The sequence below is a fragment of the Enhydra lutris genome, unplaced genomic scaffold, assembly GCF_002288905.1.
Source record: "Enhydra lutris kenyoni isolate GAN:26980312 unplaced genomic scaffold, ASM228890v2 scaffoldscaffold58, whole genome shotgun sequence".
In the NCBI taxonomy this organism is placed as follows: domain Eukaryota; kingdom Metazoa; phylum Chordata; class Mammalia; order Carnivora; family Mustelidae; genus Enhydra; species Enhydra lutris.
The window spans coordinates 5,180,399-5,198,166 of record NW_019154142.1 but is presented as its reverse complement, the minus strand read 5'-3'; the positions used below and the strand labels follow the sequence as shown (position 1 = coordinate 5,198,166).

The window sequence follows — 17,768 nt, the reverse complement described above, 5'->3', positions numbered from 1 at the left end:
AAACAAAAAAAATTTATTTTTTCTAAACATCATTTTCAGATTCAAAATCATAACTACAAAAACAATAAGTATACACTAGCTTCTCAGTGATATATTAACACTCTAACTAGGCATGCATTGCTTACTGCTTCTGATAATATTACAACTACAGAAACATGAAATACCAAAAAAAATTCATGTTACGATGAAAACAGTAGACAGAGCCAAATCACAAAATTCAAAACTGAAACAGGATACTAAACACAGCACTACTTTCAAACAGTAAACAAGCATAAATATGAGCATATTGCAAGATAATTCTACTCCTGTCTTAATTATCTGTAATCTATGAAAGCATTCTGTTCTAAACATTAACTACAAAAATAAATGACAGATGTAAACTTCTATATTTGTTTAAAGTAATTTCAGAGATAAGAACCACTTAATAGGAGGGATTGGCTATAGAAGAATATCGACCCACCCTAGGGTCACCCTCCTTCTGACCTAGAATAGTGAACATTCAAAAGCCTCAAAACCTCAACCAAAAGCCTTGGAAAGTCTTTAAAACTCTAGCCACCAATATCTCATTCTCAAGAACTCTAGGAAAAACCTAGTGTTACAATGAATTTTCCAAATAATGTAGAGAGGGTTAGGGATTCTGCGAAATCCCAGTAGTTACCAGGGTGCTCAATCAAAGGAAAACATCAGTTCAATAACGGTGATATAGTCCATAAAAATATAGTATCGCATGAAGGGCGCCTGGGTGGCTCAGCCAGTTAAGCGTCTGCCTTTGGCTCAGGTCATGATCCCAAGACTCTGGGACTGGGCCCCGCCTCGGGCTCCCCACCTCAGGCTCCCCGCTCTGCTAGGAGTCTGCTTCTCCCTCTCTCTCTGCCTCTGCCTCTCTCCCTGGCTTGTGCTCTCTCTCTCTCTCAAGTAAATACATAAAATCTTAAAAAAAAAAAAAAAATAGTATCTTTAAAAAAAAAAAATAGTAACCCAGTGGGTGGCTCAGTGGGTTAAGCCTCTGCCTTCATCTCGGGTCATGGTCTCAGGGTCCTGGGATTGAGCCCCACATCAGGCTCTCTGCTCAGCGGGGAGCCTGCTTCCTCCTCTCTCTCTGCCTGCCTCTGTCCCAACTTGTGATCTCTCTCTCTGTCAAATGAATAAATAAAATCTTTAAAAAAAAAAAAAAGGTATCACATGAGTACAGCAACACAGAATCCTCAGGATATTGACACCAGAACCAGACACAGCAAAATGTCAGAAATGTGGTTCATGTTGTAGGTTGTTCTGAGAAGAGGAATATAATCCAAGCCTCTGAGTTTTATCTTTTGATTATATTGGAGCCTCAGCAAATTTTCAACACACCACGACGGTTTGCTCAAATGATAGCACCTAAATGGTGCCACATCTGTCCTACTTACCTATTCCTTATCTTCCCCATGTGCATTTATTAGCAGATAAAGCAGTTTTTTAAGTAGGCTCCACACCTAGCACGGAGCCCAACATGGGGCTTGAACTCACGACCCTGAGATCCTGACATCGAGACCCGAGTTGAAATCAAGAGCCACACACCTAACTAAATGAGCCACCCAGGTGCCCCCACAGAAAAAGCAGTTTAAGAGGTTTATTTGTTATATGCTTTTTAAAACATTTTACGTGCCTTTTGAAGATTTTCACAATCATCTATGGTTTGGGCAAATAAGTGAATTATAGTTACTTTCTCTCACCATCAGTTTGACAATTATATCCGTTAAGGAGCATTTTGACAAACAGAAAACACACCAGATATATCAACAGGATATAGACTGTTCTGCAATTATTAAAATGATAATCATGACCATCATCAGAAAATGGAAAATGTTTACTATGTATTAGCGAGAAAACACACACATTATACCAGATAAAAATAAACATACATCTAGACATATGCTGAAGATGACTTAAAAAATGAAAATCAGTTGTATTAAGATGTAGGAACGTATGTTAATTAACTTCAGTGCTAATATTATATTATATTGTCTTTTAAATTAGAATTAGAGGGAAAAAGAGAAAAGCCAAAATAATTTGACACCCTGAAAATAGTCACCTACTAAAATAATCCTTAGTATCTTCAAAGTATTATCTTAGACATGTTTTAAAAAGCGAAGTCAAAACTAGGGAAAGCTTAAGTGATCACTTTTTCCTTTTTCTCTATACTGTTTCCTCCAAGTATAAAACTAGACTTTTTCCAGCCTACCCAGAAGCCACTAAGAAGTACAAACAGCAGGTAACTGAATGTAATTAAAGCCAAATGTTCCCCACCCCCAACCTTAAATGTACATGTGAACATATGTGCGAGAGCACTTATGCCTGAGATGTTTAACACAATGCTCACAATGCAAATTTCACACTTAATAAGTACTATTGCTAAATATTTAAGAAATTTGTTAAATTCTTAAAACGAAATTACATAAGCTCTCCGGCAAAACTTTCAATGAAATCATAATTTTTTAAAACACAAATATTTCAATCCCCAGTTCCCCTAAATGAAGTGCTCCAGAAGCTCATGTAATTGCATGGTTTTATTTTTAATACTGTAAAGAATATTACACAATCTGGATAGGTTATTGTTGCTATGGAAACCATAAGTAGTTGTTTTTGTTTTTTTTTTTTGCAGTAAGTCAAAAAGTGCAAAATTAACACATCACATTAATGACATTTGAATTTCACATCCAGGCTGTCAAAGGAATTTGAAAGCTTGAGCAGAATAAACTGAAGCATAGGCCTTTACTCTGAATTACAGGATGGGATCTAGGAACAAACCCAGTAATTATTTCACTTAATAAGTTTAAATATAACTTCCATCTGCTAAATTAGCAAAATACTTGAAGATCTGCAAACTTAAGGTTTATCTGCAGCTTTGACATTGAGAGTGAAAGAAAGTGGATTATCTCATGGCCATTTCTCTTGTATATTAAGTCAGACGATGAGTGATAGATAAGGTGGCACCTCGGAGGTTTCCCATATGAAGAAGCGGCAGATCCCAGAGGGCACGCAGGACTCACTTTCACCACGGTGCTATGTCAGTGCCAGTCTTTGGTCAGATGCTGACACCTTAGTTATGGAAACTGCAGATGCGTCCTTTCCCACAATGCCCACAAATACTTCAAAGATTAGCACGTGGGGCATGGAGGCTTTGTTGCTCTCAACCTATGGGAGTGCTGCCCCTCTTGGAAGCTTTCTCCAAGTGGTAGTGACGATTCATACCCCACAGCTTGTGTGTCTCGGGCACACATAATATTAAGTATCACGAAGGAACAATTTGTTCTTTTACGTGACAAGGCTGAAAAGCAGGTACACTTGCCCTTCCTACATTGCTACGATAACCTGGCTTCTGAGGCCGCTTGTTCTTTCTTAAAACGATCTTATTTCTAAATTACTTTAACTTCTAAATAAAAACCTGTACCCCTGAGACAAATAATATATTATATGTTAATTTTAAAATAATAAATAATAAAATAAAATAAAAAATAAATAAAAATACTTTATTATTTACTGCAATAAAGACAGACAAAGCAATTCCAAAGCCTTCAGATAAACTACTTTCTAAATTTTAGTGCATATTAGACACCATGGTTAGAGTAACTGCATATTCATAATAATCAAAGGTTACTAAATAAATCCAGGAGAATCAAAAACATGTAACTTTGTAGAATAAACATGGGTATATTTAATATGTACTTTTTAAAAAAAAGACATTTCTTCTATATGGCTGTAATGTATATCAAAACCATGTGGGCTTCCCTCTCAGCAGTGACAAAGAAAAACAATTATTCAACAAGAACATTATGTAATAACAAAATAGAAAAATAAATTTGGAAGACACTGCAATTCTATTAAACTTTCCATCTGAGACACTATGTTCTAGAAAACTCATGATGCAAGCAATTCTATGCATAGTAGAAAATATAAGCAGCACATATTTGTACAAGTTGTAGAAAATGCTGCCTTAAAATGAAAGCTTTATCCCAGGCAGAAAACCAGGCTCAGTGGTAGAATTTAAATGTAATTCAGGAAAGAATTTCTCAAGTTTAAAGAAGCACGTTCAGGAACATTTCTTGAATGAAATATTAGGAACCAGTTTAATGGAAATGGTAGTCTCATGCCTTTCACTAATGTCCGAACTTGGTGACCAGCCTCCAGTCACTTTTAGGAAGGTAAAGTACCATTTGGCAGCCTGTATGTACAACTGTAGGCCAAAACCCCATCTGTTATCATCATCATTAGGCCTAAGGCTTTTTTGACTCCCATCAGTTCTACTACCAAGTATCCAGATCAGCCCTGGGCCATCTTTGGTCTTAAGGATCTACGACAGACAAAAAAAAAAAAAAAAATTAGAAGCATCTTTCAAGATAAGATGAGGAAATTCAAGCTCAAGCAAGGCTGAGATAAAATTGTAATCTTCATGGGGTGCCTGGGTGGCTCAGTTCAATGAGTGTTTGACTCTTGATCTCGGCTCAGGTTATGATCTGAGGGTCCTAGATCAAGCCCTGTGTGGGGCTGGCTCTCTGCAATGGGGAATCTGCTTGAATATTCTTTCTCTCTCCCTCTCCCTCAGCCCCTCCCTCTGCTCATTCTCTCTCTCTCTCCCAAATCAATCTTAAAAAAAATTTTTAGTCTTCAAACTAATAGGGTTAAAATGCTTTTCTTACTGTTTATATGGAAAACAGAGGAGATTTATTATTTTATTTTACATCAACCAACAAAAAACTACTGAGTAAATATTGTATGTCCCAACACTGTGCCAAACTTCGAGGATGAACAAAATTAGAGACTGACAACCCTAGATATCCTGAAGTTCACAATCCACCTGGAAAGAGATTCTGGGTGAGTGGGAAACATTAGCAAATAACTTTGATACAACGTCCCCACACCCAGGATGTATGCATACCAGACGCAGAGAGGATGAGACTAATGTTTCTCCCTGAGCTTCAGGGAAGGTAAACTCCATGAGTGATGGCTTTAAGGGAGGAGCTCCTCAAGCAGAGAAGGGATGAAGGGGTCAGAGAATTGCAGAAAGAAGTACAGCATGAGAAAAATAATAGAGGCACATTCCAGAAACTGCTACTGTTCGTAGGGCTGCAAGGTGGGGCATGATACAAGGAGCAAGAGACAAGGTTAGAAAAGTAAGGGGAAGGGATTATGTGAGTCCTGCGAAAAAGTTTGTGTTTCGTATGTCAACAGTGAGGAACAAAAGGTTTTTAGAACAGAAAAGGCAGTTAACTGATCTTTGCTCAGAAAGATAACTCTGGTAACTAGAAAGGTGGCAGACTAAACATCTGGTAGTTTGCGTCAAATGTCCAGATAAGAGAAGATGAAGAGCGAGATTAGAACAGTGGCAGCAGAGAACAAATACAGATTCAAAAGACACTTCTGAGGCAGGACTGACAGAATTTAGTAACCAATTTGATTCTGAAGGTGAAAAAAAGGAAGACTCTGAAGACAGATGGAGAGAACACCACTAACCAGAGAGATGATGGTATGAATAAATGGAGACCAGGAAATGTAAGATTTTACTCCACAGGCAATGAAAGTTACATATGAAGATTAATCTCATTAGGAAGAACTGAGATTAGAGGTGTGAAAAACAATGAGGAAGTGACAGCAATGTAAGTGTGAGCAAGTAGGGACCCGGATTTATATAATAGAATGTTAATTCCAAAACAGGTGTAAAATGACCCTGTTAAACCCTCCTCATTTTATTTTTTTTTTAACATTTTATTTATTTGGCAGAGAGAGAGATCACAAGTAGGCAGAGGCAGGCAGAGAGAGAGGAGGAAGCAGGCTCCCCGCCAAGCAGAGAGCCCGATGCGGGGCTCGATCCCAGGACCCTGGGACCATGACCCGAGCCGAAGGCAGAAGCTTTAACCCACTGAGCCACCCAGGCGCCCCAAGCCCTCCTCATTTTAAAGATGAAGAAGCTAGGCAAGCAGCTGGCAGCAGAGCTGAGACGAAATCTTCCAGTTCCAAGTCCAACATTCTCCGTAACAGAGTGGTAACAGTAAAACTGGAGAAAAGAAGGAATCTTTGTGACAGTCATTCTATAGAAGGAGTTGGCAGGACCAAGTTAACAAATAGTGAAGATCAAGGAGGCTGAATCAAGGAGAAGTCTTGAGGTTCTGAATTTGCTGATGGGGAGGACCATACCATGAAGAACAAGACTTGGGCAGATCTCAGAAGGTCCTTCAGCTCACAAACGACTCTTTTCGACAGAAAGAAAAACTCCAACCAAAAATGAAAATATCTGAGAAGTTCAAAAGGGAGATGCCCTAAAGGTGTTCACTGAGAAACTATTATAGTACTTTCAGACTGAAAAGACTTGAGCCTATATATATGTTACCAAATTAAAGGAAGTAGCACAAAGATGACCTTATTGGTGTCTAGAAAAAAACTCAAGGCAAGAAGGGGAAAAGGAAGAGAGACAAAGAAGGAAGAAAATACAAAAGGCAGAACAATCTCTGAACACTTTTTCTCTCACATCCCCTAAGAAGACAAACTATTCTATGAATTGGTCAAATTTCCTTTTCCAAATCTTAAGAATAGAACTCAAATAATGAAATCATCAGAGATATAGTATCCAAGATAGTACGATATTACCAGTTTTTTTTTTCCAGCATAACAGTATTCCTTGTTTTTGCACCACACCCAGTGCTCCATGCAATCCGTGCCCTCTCTAGTACCCACCACCTGGTTCCCCCAACCTCCCACCCGCCACCGCTTCAAACCCCTCAGATTGTAAAATAACATGGAGGACAAGGGGAGTTAGAGAGGAGAAGGGAGTTGGGGGAAATTGGAAGGGGAGGTGAACCATGAGAGACTATGGACTCTGAAAAATATTACCAGTTTTTATAGTTAGGTTTTATCAATAAGTTATCCTTCAAACAATACGACAACCCAAGCCTTACCAACAAAATTTTCTTCAAGAATGTGGACATAAATCAATATCCTATCCCTTTTGTTTAATATGGGATGATTAGGCTTAACAGATTAAGAGGCTTCCGCATCCCACAGGGGAAAACATAACTATATGGAATTTTAAAAAACTGGAAAAACAAAAACCAAAAAAGATCACTCAGGTTTACATTGGTATCATTCTGAGTTATTCAATATTATGAACTCAGTATTCAGCCAGCCTAATGGTAATGATTCTTTACTGGGGAACTCTTTCCTTTGTTATAAAATACCATAATATTTTAAATTTTTTTATCATGAAATTTTCTAAAACTGAACAAAAAGATAAATGACAGTGATATTCTACGTATCTGTCACATGGCTTCAACAATCATCAACATATGGCCAGTCTTATTTCCACTGCCTATCCTCCTCCTGATTATTTTGAAACAAAACCCAGATACCACACCATTTCACTCATTAACAGTTCAACCATAATATCAATCACAGTATCTTTATATATCAATATTCAACCATAATATCTTTAATTATCAGGAATTTTTGTTTAAATGATAAAAGACGTTTAAAATAATTCTGAAATATTAAAAACCTGTAACACAAGTTACTCTATTTGGTATTCCCTTATTAATGAAAAATGTCAAACAGTACTAGCACCCTCTTAATGTCTTCATCTATCAAACGTTTCATCTACTCATTCTCTAAACATCACCAAAATACAATAATGGTCTCCTCATTGAAGTTTGGGATTCCCTTGCAACATGGAAATTTGACAAGTTTCTCTTTTTGCCTTCATTCGTTTGAAAAATTGCCTTTATTCGGGTTTTCTTAAAAACTGATCAATGTATCTCTTTCTCTAAAAATCAGTCTTTCATGTTATACTATGTCCATTCAGAATTCCAATTCCAGATAAACATTTACTAATTCAAAGGCTCTAAAATGATAAAATTTCCAAAACTCCTATTTGTATGGCCCAGAAGTTATTTTAATTAAAACAAATATACTTGCGGTAATACTTTAAGACATAAGGCATCAGAGTGTTAAGTTTAAAACAAATAATTCAGGATTGTATTACACAGAAAGCAATCATTAGCAAATATGTTGTATAAACCAAATTGTTAATATAAAATATTATCTTCCAGGTGCCTGGGTGGCTCAGTTGGTTAACTGGCTGACTTCAGCTCAAGTCATGATCCCAGGGTCCTGGGATCGAGCCCCCCCATCAGGCTCCCTACTCTGCAAAGAGCCTGCTTCTCCCTCTCCTTCTGCCCCTCCCCCTACTTGTACTCTCTGTGTCAAATAAAATCCTTAAAACAAATTTAAAAATAAAATAAAATATTATCTTCCTAGGAGAATTCTTGAATCTCAAATCAAATTTACTTGCTACAGAAGATAATATAACAAGTAATGCCAGACTCTCCTTTGTGCATGTGCTGTGTGCCAGGCCTTGAGTTGGGCTCTAGGAACAATAGGAAGAGCAAGATGATCCTTTCCCTTGTGAACCTTTACACTGAGAGGCACACCAGCAAGGGACACAATCTGATAAGCAGTACCACAGATGTATATGCAAAGTACATCAGATAAAGAATGGAAAGGCTTTGGCTCTGGTGGAGGGGAGAGACAGAAGGCTATCAGGTATATAAGTTCAAAGGGAACATCTGAGTGGTCCTTGAGAGGTGAGTAGGATTTCATTAAGCAAAAAAGAAGGCTCAGGGTCTTATGGACACCAGAAATATATGGACAAAGTCTGAAGATTAAAATCTATGCTATATTCAAGAAATGAGCAGAAGACTTACATAGCTGGAACACGAGACATGAAATAACACAAAAAGAGCAAAGTAGAATTAGCATAGTCTTATACGGTATGCTAATAAGTTGGCATTTTCCTGTATAATGAATGGGAAACCATCAAAAGTTTTCAAGCAAGAGAAACATATGATTGAACAGGTACTCCCAAAGAGCAGACAGTGTACAGGATGGATCAGAGGATTTAAAAGCAGAGGTTGAGCAAATAGTGTAAAAACTCTGGAAAAGGTTGATAAGGACCAAAATCAGGGTAAATATAGTTAAGAATGGGAAGAATGTATGTAAGACGCATTCCAGAGATAGACTCATCTACCGTAGCCAAATGGGCACACTGAAGGCATTAAAGAAATACTTGATGCGTAAATGTGTACGCACATCTGTGTATGTGTATGAGAGAGAGTTCAACAGCCAGAGAAGCAGCTTACGACAACTGAGGTTTCTCACAGAGTGTTGTCTCAGTGAAAGTAAGGCCATTTACACTGTCCCTTCTACACTCCCTCCCTCCATAAAGAATGCTGACAACAAGCCAGTTCACAAGCAGAGAATCAATTCATTTTGGACCTGGTGGTTCTGAAGGGGCTACTAGATAGCCAGAAGAAGATGAACCAAAGGAAATAAAACAAATGGAATTTGGAAAAGAAAACATCACTACACCAGCAACTGTTAAAACCATAGAAGTAAATGTGATCACAAGAAAAAGTGCTTAGAAGAAAAAAGCGCTGAAGATGGCAGTCATTATTCTTCATATCATGATACCAACCTACCTGTGTAAACTAACAGTGCTCACAGCAGAGGTCAAGGGATTCACAGGCTTCCAGGGCCCCAAAATCCACTGATGGCCAAAGAACTTAGAGATTAGGGGCACCTGCATGGTGCAGTTAGTTAAGCGTCCAACTCCTGGTTTCAGCTCAGGTCATGACCTCATGATCACTGACTGAGCTGCGCATGGGGCTCCGTGCTCAGAGCAGAGTCTACTAGAGATTCTCCCTCTACCCCTCCCACTCATACTCTCTCTCTCTCTCTAAGAAATAAATATTTTTAAAAAAGAACTTAAAGGATTAAAAATAGAACCCATAACCTATTCATAGCACCCATGCCACTGGAGTTGGTAAGTCCTCCTATAATTAATGCTGCCCTCCAATAAGGTACAGGAAGAGAAACTTTCAAAAGACCTTGACAGGCAAATCTAGATATTAGACACTCTATAAGAAAATTGGCCTGGCTCCTAAAAAGAAGGAGGGAAAAAAAAAAAAAAAAAGATTCATGAAAAAGGTAGATGGGGGTGGGGGTAGTCTATTCAAGACATGTAATAACCAATAATGTGCATGAAAATCTTGAGTAGACTGTAGTTCAAATAAAAACAACTAAAAAGTGGGGCCCTGGGTGGCTCTGTCAGTTAAGCACCTGACTCTTGATCTCAGCTCAGGTCTTGATCTCAGGGTTGTGAGTTCAAGCCCTGCACTGGGATCCATACTGGCCATGGAGCCTACTTTAAAAAAAAAAAAAAAAAAGCTGAAAAGGTTTATTAGTGGCACATCAGTAAAAATTTAATTTATAGACTAGACAATTTTATTATTGTTAATTTAATCTTTTAATTTTTATTCTGTTATTTTTCTTTTTTTTTAAGATTTTATTTATTTATTTGACAGAGAGACAGAGAAAGAGAGCACAAGTAGGGAGAGCAGCAGGGAGAGAGAGGGAGAAGCAGGCTCCCCGCTGAGCTGGGAGCCCTATGCAGGGCTCAATCCCAGGACCCTGGGATCATAACCTGAGCCAAAGACAGTCACTTTAACTGACTGAGCCACCCAGGCGCCCCTATTTTATTAATTTTCCTAAGTAGAGGATAATCTATGGTGATTATGCAGAATATCTTCATTCTCAGGAGATACAGGTTCAAGTATTTTGGGGTCTCATGTCATGACACTTGCAATTTATTTAAAATGGTTCAACAGCAACAAAAGACACACACACGTATATATATACAGAGTGAGAGATAAAGAAATACAGAAAAATGGTAACAAAATTGAAATCTAGGTGGAGGGTATGTGGATATTCACTATTCTACAATTTAAGGTTTTTGCTTTTTTTTTTTGCCTTTTTTTTTTTAATCATGTATTTATTTGTCAGAGGGAGAGAGTTAGGGAGCACACGCAGGGGAAGCAGCAGGCAGAGGGAGAAGCAGGCTCCCCGCTGAGCGAGGAGCATGATGCAGAACTCCATCCCAAGATCCTGGGTTCATGACTGGAGCCGAAGACAGACGCTTAACCGACTGAGCCACCCAGGAGTCCCTCAACTTTTTTCCTTTTACAAAACTTTTCTCAATAAAACAAAACTGAGGAGGAAAATAACTAATAGGCAGAAATTAGAAAGTTAAAAGAAAAATAAGGAAGTTGTACATGGAAGCTAAAAGACAAGTATTAAAACATAGCTGGGCAACGGTGGCGAAATAAGAAAGGAAGGCCAAGAGCAAGAAGACTGTGGACTAGCCTCTCAAATACCGTCTCCAAAGGGCTGAAACTACTTCCAGATTTATATAAAGAAAATATGGGGCAAAGGTGGGTGCGCACGTGCAGGCAGGCAGTGAAGGTCATACGGATCGCGGTCATGGAGTCAATCACGACAGGGGTCTTAGAAGCTCAGGGCAGTCCTTACTGCTTCAGGCGGTAGTTTCAGTTCCCATCAGGGTATGCTCTGCCCTCAAGGTCCAACGCCTGAGCCAATAGACAAATGGGAAAGAAAAACCCAACTAAAAAGTTTGAGTCAAAAGGGAGGCAGCTGAAGTCCTCTATCACGATTCAAAGCCAACACTTAAAATTTAAATATGTATCAGTTTTTCACCATACTACTGAGTTTCTACTAAACCTAGACCACTCAGGAATCTTCTTTTGATAAAATTTAGGTCTTGCACGTTTTCCTGGTTAACCTTAACTACTGTGATGATAGAAAATGTGATACTGTGATAGAATAAGAAATACGTATTTTGGTCTTCCTCCAGGGTTCCTGGCTCACATCTCCTAAAACCCTTGTAATTTCTTAAGTGTTTAGAGCATAAAAGCATCTTTTATTATAATATCTGGGTTTTGTTCCTGGAATAGCTCCAGGAGGATAAAAGTAAAAGAAATTTTTTTGTTATTCATAACAAGTCCCTTTCAACCAAACCTGAGTTTATATAATGAGGCAATGTTTAGAAAGTCTCTGGATAACGACTGGATGGCTGGTCGATACGGGGGAAAACTAGGTGAGGAGAAATTTCACCCCACCCCTCAACCTCACCCATATCCCCAAGAAGGGGGCTAGAGGTTGAAAATCAATGGTCAACAATTTAATCAATCATGCCTACATAATGAAGCCTCAGCTCTGAAGTACAGAGTTCTAAGAGATCTAGGCAGGTGAATAAGAATACATATACTTGAGGCACCTGGGTGGCTCAGTGGGTTAAGCCTCTGCCTTCGGCTCAGGTCATGATCTCAGGGTCCTGGGATCGAGCCCCACATCGGGCTCTCTGCTCAGCATGGAGCCTGCTTCCCCCTCTCTCTCTTCCTGCCTCTCTGCCTACCTGTGATCTCTCTCTGTCAAATAAATTTTAAAAATCTTAAAAAAAAAAATTAAAAGAATACATGTACTTGCCAAGACACTGGGATACCCCAAAACTCCATGGGGATAGACGCTCCGGTGCTTCAGACCTTCCAGACACAGACCAAGCTCCATCTGTTCTTCATCTGGCTGCTCATTTGTATTCTTTAATATATCCTTTGTAATAAACCAGTAATCTAGTAATTAAACTTTTCCTGAGTTCTGTAAGCCATTCTAGCAAAAGACTGAACTTGGCGGAGGATGTCATGGGAACATCGAATTTGTAGTTGAGCTGGACAGAAGTTGTGGGTGACTTGGGAACCCACCAATTTCTATGGGGGTCTGAAGCTGGGGGCAGTCTTGTGGGGCTGAGCCCTTAGTCTGTGGAGTCTGCACCAACTTCAAACAGTTAGTGTCAAAACTGAGTTAAATTGTAGACTATTCAGCTGGTGTTGCAGAACTGGTCAGTATGAGAAATCAATCACACATCTGGTATCAGAAGTGTTCTGGGAAGTGTGGGTTTAAGTAAATAGAATTGTGAATAGAAAAAAGAAAAAAAAGAGATTTTCCTTTTGGAGAATCTATTTAATAATATAGTAAGTATACCGGGTGCCTGGGTGGCTCAGTTGGTTAAGTGACTGCCTTCAGCTCAGGTCATGGTCCCAGGGTCCTGGGATTGAGCCCTGCATCAGGCTCCCTGCTCAGTGGGAAGCCTGCTTCTCCCTCTCCCACTCCCCTGTTTGTGTTCCCTCTCTCACTGTGTCTCTCTCTGTCAAATAAATAAATAAAATCTTAAAAAATAACAATAATAATAATAATGTAGTAAGTATCCCTGCTAGATCCCAAGCAAGAATTATAATTTGAACCATTATAATCCACAATCTTTGAAATACACTTGAAAGAAAAAAGTGAAATCCTTTAAAGGACTTTACTCAAAACTTTAATCAGCTTGGCACATAAATCATAAAATAAAAAGTCAGCTAATTATTAGCTATTAAGAATTGATTTTCTTGGGGCGCCTGGGTGGCTCAGTGGGTTAAAGCCGCTGCCTTCGGCTCGGGTCATGATCCCAGGATCCTGGGATCGAGCCCCGCATCGGGCTCTCTGCTCTGCAGGGAGCCTGCTTCCCTTCCTCTCTCTCTCTGCCTGCCTCTCTGCCTACTTGTGATCTCTGTCTGTCAAATAAATAAATAAAATCTTTAAAAAAAAAAAAAAAGAATTGATTTTCTTGGGGCGCCTGGGTGGCTCAGTGGGTTAAAGCCTCTGCTTTCGGCTCAGGTCATGATCTCCCAGGGTCCTGGGATCGAGCCCCGCATTGGGCTCTCTGCTCTGCAGGGAGCCTGCTTCCTCCTCTCTCTGCCTGCCTCTGCCTACTTGTGATCTCTGTCTGTCAAATGAAATGAATAAAATCTTTAAAAAAAAAAAAAAAAAAAGAATTTATTTTCTTTTAAAAGTTGCCACGGAGGGGGTGCCGGGGTGGCTCAGTCGGCTTAGTGTCTGACTCTTGGTTTCAGCTCTCATGATCTCAGGGTCATGAGATTGAGCCCCGCATCAGGCTCTGCATTCAGTGGGGAGTCTGCTTGGGATTCTCTCTCTCCCTCTCCCTCTGCCCCTCCTCCCACTTATGTACTCTCTCACTCTAATAAAATAAATAAATAAAATCTTTTAAAAAACTAAAATAACATAAAAAAATAAGTTTCCATGGAGGTTTACCTGAATTAGTTTGTATAAAAATCCAGGTAAGCCTAATGTTGTCAAATGATCCACTTCATACGAATGTCAACCTAAGGCCAAATTTTAGTCACTAAAAAGCTAAAAGACAAGAAGTTAGGAATATAAAGCTGCTGCTCATCCAAGAAAAAAGATAAATAGCAATTGTAAGAACTAGCCCATCAACTCGTAATTTATGGGGAAACAACGTATTTTTTTTCTGTTATCATTAAATCATCCTAAAAACATAAAAAGTAATACCATCCAATAGCACAACACATTTATAGTAAGCATTATAATAATGGCTATATTTATATGGTCCTCAGTATGAGGCAGGCACCTCTTGAAAAGCCTCACTCTACTAACTCTTTCAATCCTCACAATATGCTGTGAAGCAGATACTATTGCCATTCAGTCATACAGATGAGGACACTGAAAGCAGAGAGGTTAAGTAACTCACTGTAGGTCACACAGCTAGGTAAGGGGCAGACTCAGGATTCGCCTGAATCTAGGAAGTCTGTCTTCAGAGTCTGTGCTTTTTTTTTTTAAAGATTTTATTTATTTATTTGACAGAGAGAGAGATCACAAGTAGTCAGAGCAACAGGCAGAGAGGGGGAAGCAGGCTCCCCGCCAAGCAGAAGAGCCCAACGCAGGGCTCGATCCCAGGACCCCGGGATCACAACCCCAGCCAAAGGCAGAGGCTTTAACCCACCGAGCCACCTAGGTTCCCCTAGTGCCCCCAGAGTCTGTGCTTTTTAATCACGACAGCTTCATGTCTTCTTATTCCCCTTCTGGAAAAAAGGAACAGCATGTACTGCAGGCAAAAGAGTACTACGCCCTTGACGTTCAGTAAGGCTGATGTAGAATAGGGGAAAGCAAGAAAAAGCTGAAGAAGGAGGAGGCACGGCCAGATCAAGCAGAACAGGCAAGCCACATTAAAGAGACTGAACTTTTTTTTTAAGATTTATTTATTTGAGAGAGAGAGAGTCTGGGGGGTAGGAGGGTGGTAGGAGGAGAGGAGAGAGAGAGAATCCCAAGTACACTCCCCACTGAGCACAGAGCCTGGCACGGGGCTCAATCTCAGGACTCTGAGACCATGACCTGAGCGGAAACCAAGAGTTGGATGCTTAACTGACTGAGCCACCAGGTGCCCCAAAGAAAATGGACTTTATCCCAAGAAAAAAAGGATTTTAAGCAATGTGTGTGTTTGTGATTTGATGTTTTTGGTAAGTTGAAGTTGAGAGGACTGTGGTGGTGTCTAAATGGAGATGCCCAAAAGGCATTTGGGTGAACCAATAGCTTAGAAGGGAGACTGTGGGCTGGAGATGGAGATGTAAAAGCATTTAGGAAAGGAAATCTTGAGACTGGAAGAGAGGACAGAACCCTGAAGAGCATCATTTAAGAAAAAGGATCCTACAGTAATAACACTGTAAACAACATGATTTGGTGCTTAACATTGCTAAGTGGTTTCTCATTATTTCCTTTACTCTGGTCTTCCCAAACTAAACACTAAGTTCACTGAAAAGAGTGATACCTCCTCTTGCCTTTACAAATCCACAGCCTTCAAATATTAAAGGCTATCTGTGGGGTACTTAACCAAATGAGATATGAGGAAGGGATAAATAAAACATACTTGATTTTAGGAAAATATTTTTTTTAAAGATTCCTTTGATCTTCCATTTCTCCCCAGCTTTTGCTCTCTCTGCACTAGCCACACTGCTTGCTGCAAGACAAGGCTGGGGACCAATGACATGGATGCAGTGGTTCTGTGATCTACTCTCTCATACTCAAAACCTGATAAGCAAATCCAGTTGAAATGATTTTAAGAGAAAAATGGAGGATAGGAGTTCTCATTTAAAATAAAAAAGACAGGGGTGCCTGGGTGACTCAGACAGTTAAGCATTTTGATTTCAGGTTACATCTTCTGATCAAACCCCTAGCAGGCTCCGCACTCAGTGTGCTCTCAATCAATCAATCAATCAAGTCTTTAAAAATAAATAAAAGACAAAATTTGTTCTATGGCATTTTACTACTACAGCAGGAATTTTTCTTATATTTTTATATTATATTGTCAAATCACAAAATACTTCCTATTTTTGACTGTCTTTTCCATGGTGATGGATCTCCCTGATCTCTCTTCCCACTTATTACTCCTATCCATTAGACAAGCTTTCCGAAAATTTTGTAACACTCTAGTCTAAGGTCAAAGCTCTCGTCCCTGCATTCACCAAGCACAACTCTGTATTATACACATGACATTCATCATTCACCACTTTGTAAGGTACTTTTCCATGATGTATGACTTAGAGAGCATGGGATATGGAATTATACACCTGTTATACTAAGTCACACAGTTAATAAGTTACTTACACCCTCAGGTTATCAGTTTTTGCATTTGTAAATTGAGAATAATAGTAACAACACCACACAATTGTTTTGAAAATAACTGAGATCACATATGTAAAGTGCCTAGCACTGTGTCCAGCTATAGGCTCAATAATTGTCAGTTCTTGCATCAAAATTGTAAACTTTTCTTAGGATAATATGAAAGAAGTCCATGAATAGGCATTTCAGTTAAAATGCTTGGGAAGAGGGTACCTGGGTGGCTCAGTTGGTTAAGTGTCTGATTCTTGATTTTAGTTCAGGTGATGATCTCAGGGTTGTGAGATCCTGGGTTTGGAACCTACTTAAGATTCTCTCTGGGGGCACCTGTGTGATACAGTTGGTTAAGTGTCTGAATCATGGCTTCTGCTTGGGTTGTGATCTCAGGGTCATGATCTCAGGGTCATGAAATTGAGCCCCATGTCCGGTTCTCCGCTCAGAGAAGTCTGCCTGGACTCTCTCTGGCCCTTCCCCCATCCCTCTCTAAAATAAATAAATCTTTAAAAAAAAAAAAAAAAAGGATTACCTTTCTCCATCTCCCTCTACCCCTCACCCCCCAAAAAAGAATGCTTAGGAAGTAACACAGGAATATGAGTTTTTGGCAAATATTAGCCAAAACAAAACATAACATTTGAAATTAACCTTTCCTATATGGATAATAAGTTTCCGGAGAGGGGGTGTCATTATCATGTGTACTTTGTAGCCATCACAATACCTAGCAACTAACAATCAAGTATCTTATGGATTGATTAGAGGACTGATGTTACTGGTTATCTCCCTTTCTAATGGAGGTTTATAGGAGAGCCAAGGTAGATGTTCAACCTTATCTGAGTGCCCCTAATCCCATCCTACAGAAATTTCAATGAGGGGAAGGAATCCTCCTATGATCTAATATGAATAGTAAATTGCATCTCTTGTACTACTGATTAGGATATTCTATCGAGATTCCTTATACTTCATGAAGAGAAACTAGATGGTTTTCCTGCTAAGATCAGGAATAAGGCACTCCTATTCAATATCACACTGGAAGTCCTAGCTAATACAGTAAGATAAGGAAATAAAAAGTATACAGATTGAGAAGGAAGACATAAAACTCTTTGTTCACAGATGGTATGGCTGCTTTTGGAGAAAATCCTAAAGAATCAACAAAAAACTCCTGGGACAGGGACGCCTGGGTGGCTCAGTTGGTTAAGCAGCTGCCTTCGGCTCAGGTCATGATCCCAGCGTCCTGGGATCGAGTCCCACATCGGGCTCCTTGCTCATCAGGGAGCCTGCTTCTCCCTCTGCCTCTGCCTGCCATTCTGTCTGCCTGTGCTTGCTCTCTCTCCCTCTCTCTCTCTCTGACAAATAAATAAAATCTTTAA

General features: G+C 39.4%; 1 protein-coding gene across 3 annotated transcripts in view; it reads right to left on the bottom strand.

The window, feature by feature from the left end:
• LOC111158294 (cyclin dependent kinase 19) overlaps positions 1–17,768 on the bottom strand; it is a 168,240-nt gene that overhangs the window by 102,347 nt on the left and 48,125 nt on the right. The gene's annotated exons all lie outside the window — the stretch shown is intronic.